The sequence below is a fragment of the Rhinolophus sinicus genome, linkage group LG10, assembly GCF_036562045.2.
Source record: "Rhinolophus sinicus isolate RSC01 linkage group LG10, ASM3656204v1, whole genome shotgun sequence".
Classification (NCBI taxonomy): Eukaryota; Metazoa; Chordata; class Mammalia; order Chiroptera; family Rhinolophidae; genus Rhinolophus; species Rhinolophus sinicus.
In genome coordinates this window covers 37,582,063-37,588,310 of record NC_133759.1, presented here as the reverse complement: position 1 = coordinate 37,588,310, position 6,248 = coordinate 37,582,063, and positions in this window count along the sequence as shown.

Here is a 6,248-nt window from a genome sequence, read left to right as displayed (position 1 = left end):
GATGAACTTGGGAAATACTGAGAACTATATCCTCTTCTTAGAAATTCACAGTGAGACTATCTTTATAGCTCTGAAAAGAGCTGCAGCAAAGCCCAGCCTTAAAACCCGGGACCCCCTTTACCCAGCAGCGTTTCACATCCGCAGGGTGTTTGGGGCACACTGTGCTCATTCCTGACATGTACATAGCACTTTTTCAATTACAGAGAACAAACAATATAATTTAAAACTCCCACTTTCCACATGGGATTTTCTCAGTGTATTTTTTCCCACAAATGTAGAGTAACTGAATGTCTTCATTTACATACAGTGTGAAAGACTGATAGCTGCTGTGCTTACTGCTGGTCATTCTTTTCCTACAAAGATGCATCTGATCTTAGAAGCAGTCAATTTGAGGTACCCATTTTAAAGCCCGGGCAGATATTTTGGACCAGGGCCTGCCTTCTAGTCCTGTACTTACTGTTACTAAGATAGGGCAAGTCACCTGCCTCATATTTCTGTTCCTTCAGCTGATTACAAAACCAAACCGTGACAGGAATGCTTCAGCCTAGCACTGACCAGGCTGTTTGGGAACAGAGTGAAAGGGGTCACCTTTTAAAACCCATCTGAGGCTTACTTATCCTTATCCTCAGAAGGGGCTTATCCTGACGAGGGGTGGCGCTGGTGGGTAAGACTCTCAGAACCTCAGAACACCAGCCTCCAGGGAGTGTCATGAGACAGGTTGGGGTTAGCTATAAACCAGGGACCTGATCTTGAAAGTTAAAGAAAAACCTGCCATGGAAATCCCAGCTCACAAACGGGTAGCATTGAAGAGAGGTTCAAGCACAAACTTCAGAGTCAGCACCCTGTTCAAATCCTGCCCCAACACTCCCAGCTGTGTGACTTTGTGACAGTCATTTCCCTTCTCCGAGCCCCCATTTCTCCATCTGTAAAATGAGTAATATAGAACCTGCTTCAGAGAGGGTAATAAGGCTTGAATAAGATCTTAGCATGGTGACCAAAACAACAGCTGATACCATATATATGTGTATATACATATATATATATATATATATATATATATATATATATATATATATATATATCGTGTACATATGTACATATACATATACAGTAAGTCCTCAAATAATGTTTCATTATAACACTGATGAGAGAAAAAAAAAATCAATTCCCAGCCAGGGCCACTGTCTGTGTGGAATTCTCATGTTCTCCCCACATTTGCGGGGTTTCTTCCGGGGACTCTGGATTCCTCCCACATCCCACAGCCGTGCACATGAGATGAAATGGCGTGTCCACATTGCCCCAGTCTGAGGTGGGTGGGTGTGTGTGACAGCGCCCTGCTGTGGAAAGGCGTCCTGTCCAGGGTGGGTTCCTGCCTGGTGCCCTGAGCTGTCAGGATAGGCTCTGGCCACCTGAGACTCTGAGCTGGAATGAATGAGCAGGTCAGAAAAGAAGGATCTTACTTGCTTTTATTCATCTTTATTAAGTGTATGGATAGCTCACATTTATTTTAATGTTTAATATTAGAAGTGTTAGAAGTGTTTTGAGTCTTTATTTAGCAGTTTGGTGATGTTTTTGTGACCAGAAGTATACAATAGAAACTTAACTCTTGTTTACATCCCTTAGCCTGTGGTAAAATTGGTTTACTTATATGTCATTTCACTTAAGGTCACTGTCTCCAAGAACCTATCGAGGACATTGTGAGGACTTGATGTTCATACACGTTGTCCACCCCAACCCCACGTGTTTAGGCCCCACGTAAACGCTGAGTTAGTGATCCCTTTTATTAAAACTCTCTGCTTTCTAAAAGCTTTCACACTGAGATCCCTTTCTACCATCCTCAAATTTGAAGATCACCAGACTTATTAAAAACACAGATTCTTGCTCCCTCCCCTTTCAAGTTTCTGGCTCTGAGGTCATGGGCAGGGTCCAGAAATCCGTGTAGTTACAAGCTCCCCAGGTGAGTGGCAGTTGCTGGGCAAGCACACTGACAAACCCTACGTTGTTCTGCTACAGCATGAGTCATTTTAAATGCACATTCCCCCACAGAGCCACACACACTCTCAAGCAAAAGCCCCACTCATCTCCACAGGTAACCAAACGTCACATGAACTGCCCACACATTTTTCTGATGCTTTTGCCAATGTGTGCCCTGCAAGAGAAGCTACTCTCTGGAGCAGCTTTGTGACAGGAAGCATTTGGGCCCTGGAGGATGGCCGTGGAGGATGGGGACGGGCACAGTGGAAAAGGGACAGGGCAGAAAAGAGTGTTGGGCAAAGGTGAGAGTGTAGGCCGGTGATGGAAGATAGGAAGCCAGGCGCCGGGAAGGTTGATGCATTGCTGGGCCTCAGTGGGAGGGTCATGAGAGCCAGTGCAGGCTTCTGAGCGTAGAGGGATGTGATCCAACACACGCACCAAGAAAAATGCGCCAGCCATTGTTGGCAGGACAGATGAAGGTGGGGAAAGGGACTCGGGTTCACCTGTTCAGAGGCTGTTGTGATAAGTGTTCAGGGGAGAAGCAGTGAGAGACCCATGTCAGGGCTGAGGACTGGCCGTGGGAAGGAAGGGAGAACATGGGAAGCGCTTGAAGGAGCCCTACAGGAGGCAATGGTTGCACGATGCTCACAGAGGAGGTGGGGCAATAAAGATGGTTGTGCATTTGGAGAAGACAGAGAAGGATGATCCTCAACGTGACTTAGCATGGGAAGGGGAGAGGGGATTCCAGAGGGAAGATCGTGGGTTTGGGTTGGGCCTGTTGTGCACAAGGTGACACAGCAATGACTGCAAAGGCCGGCATGCCCTCTCCCCATCACCCACCACCACCCTCCAATGGCTAAACATTACCCTCGTTATGTTACCTCCCCTGGCTGGGGAGGGATGGAGGCTGGGGCTGCCGCTGCGGCTGCGGCTGGGGCTAAAGGAGCAGCCAGGCTGCCACAGATGTTTTTGAGTCCAGGAAGTGATGTCCCCAGGGGTAAAGGGGAGAGGAGAGGAAAAGAGACAGAGAAGAGAGGAGAGGAGGAGAATGAGATGGGATAGGAGGGGTAAGGAGTGAGGAAGAAAGAAAAGAATAGTAGGAGGAGAAAAGGGCAGAATAGGAGGTAAGAATGGAAGATGTGGGGAGAGAGGGTAGAAGACAGAAGGGGAGGGAAAAGCGAGAGGAGAGACTTGGGACAGGACCCCCTACTCAACATGAGGGAATAAAGAAAAGAGGAGCACATGTGAACTGTCCTGACTAACCAGGGTGACAGCCAGGGCAACAGCAGCTGAGACTTTCTCTAGGTTTGTACCCACCTCTCCCAAAGCACAGGAAGGTTTATTTAAATACGACTAGCAAAGTCCACACAGAGCCAGTGTACTTACTAGGTGCTCAAGAGGCTTGGCGTGGATCCTTAATAAGTATTCAAGGAAAGATTAATAGGCCCTTTGTTAAGCACCTACTCTGTCCTGGAGCTCCTTCCAGAACTATGATGGAGGAGCCCGTTTTATAGATAAGAAAACTGAGGCTCAGATCGGGTCTAACCCCCACTCAGACCCCACAGCCAGTAAGTAAGAATTAGAACCTAGGTGGGTCCATTTCCAGAGTCTGAGACCCTTAACACAGGAGGGGGCCCTGGGAGGAACAAGGTGACCCTCCCCCTTACTGGATATGCCCCAGCAAGTTTCAGATCCCTGGTAAATTTCAGAAACCACGAATGCCATTTCCCCCCAATATTTGAAATCAGGTTGTATTATTTATTTTAAAGATTTTATTGGGGAAGGAGAATAGGACTTTGTTGGGGAACAGTGTGTCTTTCCAGGACTTTTTATTGGGGAAGAGTGTGTTTTTCCCAGGACTCAGCTCCATCCAAGTCAAGTTGTTGTCCTTTCAATCTTAGTTGTGGAGGGCGCAGCTCAGCTCCCAGTCCAGGTGCCTTTGTTAATTGCAGGGGGCACAACCCAGCATCCCTTGTGGGAGTCGTGGAACCGGCAACCTTGTGATTGAGAGCACACGCTCCAACCAAGTGAGCCATCAGGCCACCCGGGAGCTCAGCGACAGCTCAGCGGCAGCTCAGCTGCAGCTCGTGGTCTTTATTATAGTTGTGGAGGGAGCAGCTCGCTGGCCCCTGTGGGAATCGAACCAGCAGTCCTGCTGCCCAGAGCTCATGCTCTAACCAACTGAGCCACCAGTCCACCCCTGTATTATTCTTAAATCAGCATTCACTGTAAGTCTCCTTCAAGACTAATTCCATTGCAAACAGGACATCATTTGAAGTGACTTGTTTGCAGTCTCCCTAGCTGGGGAGTTTAGGTCCTGCCTCTGTGCAGAGCCTGGCAGAACTGATGGACAGAGTTGGCCTCCTGGAGTCGTTTCTTCCACTTGAATTGGCTCTTTATACTGGTGATTTGTGGTTGATTAAAAGGGCAGAGGTCGGGGATATGTAATTTTGGTTCACTGATTATTACACTTGTTATGTAGATAGATCCAATTAGAAGCTGAGGCTTGAGAAAATGAAATAGTAAGAAACTAGACAGAATTTTCAAGAACTTTAAAGATTTGGTCATAGAATTTCTGGAGCTGGCCCTCACTTTAGCTGTTCCTCATGCTTCTGGATGGCTAAAGTTATGGAAAGTGAGGGCGGACCAAGGGGAAGGTGTAGAAAAGGTGGACAAATTCCACCTTTTCTAGAATATTATAACAGGAAATGCACTCCACCAATAAGAGATCAGCGAGCTCCTACCATGGTCAGAGGCTGGAGATACAGAATGTGTCCTCCGTCTGCTCCTGTCAGGGAAACAGCCATGGGAGGCATTGCCCATGGAGGGAATGCAGCACAAGGCATTGCTCACAGAGAAGGTGGAAAAGCTTAGAAACCTAATAGGAGATGATGACGAAGCTGGGAGCTTAACAACAGCAGGAATCTGTTAATATGACCCACGTGGCACAGAGACATACAGGGAGAAAAACGATATTGTCAGAATCCAGGGCTGCCAGTCAGGGCTGAACCATAGCAGGAGGAACTATCAGAGGAGACACAGCCACTGCCCAAAAAAAAAAAAAAAAACGCTCCAAAATAGAAAAGAGAGGATGGCTTCTATGTTCTTGGCATTTTCCAATCTCTGGTCAGTTCCTCCACTGGTAGAAATTAGCTGAAGCCTGCTGCCAGGGAGCTTGGGAAATGTAGTTCCCTCCCTGCAATGCGAGCAGAACAAGGAAGGAAGGGGAAGGTGTCTGCTCGCACATGGGCACTGAGGGGCACTCAGGTGGTGGGGGGGGAGTCCAGCCCCTGCCCTCCAGGAGCTCCCAGTCTGACTCAGGTCATTACAAGGATGCACAAGTGTGAGCACACCCCCAGAGGAGGGGCTCCCGACACACTAGCACTATCGCCTGACCTGAGTTTTAAAGAGTGAATATCATTGGGAGAGGCTCTCTCTGAAGCGAAGGAAAGAGGGAAAAGGGGAGGGATGTCATCAATCACTGACCCCTGTTTGTGCCACACGGTGTGCCAGGTACGCAGCTCCCTTAATCCTCAGCACAGCCTTGCACTGTACTACCATCCCCACTTCACATGAGGAAACTGAGGCCTGGCAGGTAGGGAGGGGAAAACGTGCCCAGGGTAACAGACAACACAGTTCAGGGCCAGGGTTTGGACACAGCCTCACAGAGCCCCGTCTCTTGTTGGCGTTCTCGGTACAAGTGGTTGCCTTACACCAGTCGTCCATCCATCTTTGGGCAAATGTGACGCTTTCCAAATGCAGACAAAACCTAATCCCAATCTTACAGGACAATGAAGTTAATAAAAGAAAGCACTTACTGAATTGGAGCAAAACAGACTATTTTATTAGCCTCAATTACTTTTAACTCCTAGTAAGTATTTAACAGCTGAATGGAAATGTCTTATTTTATTAAAGTTCATTGTTTTAAACTTAAAAAGCAATGAAAACCTCTCTAAAACTTCCCCAGAGCCCAGATCCTTGGCTAACTACACTCCCACAGGCCAGAACGCCTGGGCTGGGTGTGCTTCCGTGTGAGTGTGGGACACACACTCACAGGTGACTCTGAACCTCCGCTTCTCATAGCTTTCACAAATGCAATTATTTAATGATTTGTGATTCATGCTAATTGTTCCCCTCCTCTTGGATCCTGCTCTCTATAGCATCCAACACCCACTGGTGCCTCTTTCCTCTGCTTGTCTGTATTGCAGATACTCTCATATTTATTGGGCACATATTAGTGTCAATGCCTGTGACAGATGCCAGGCGTTTTTCTT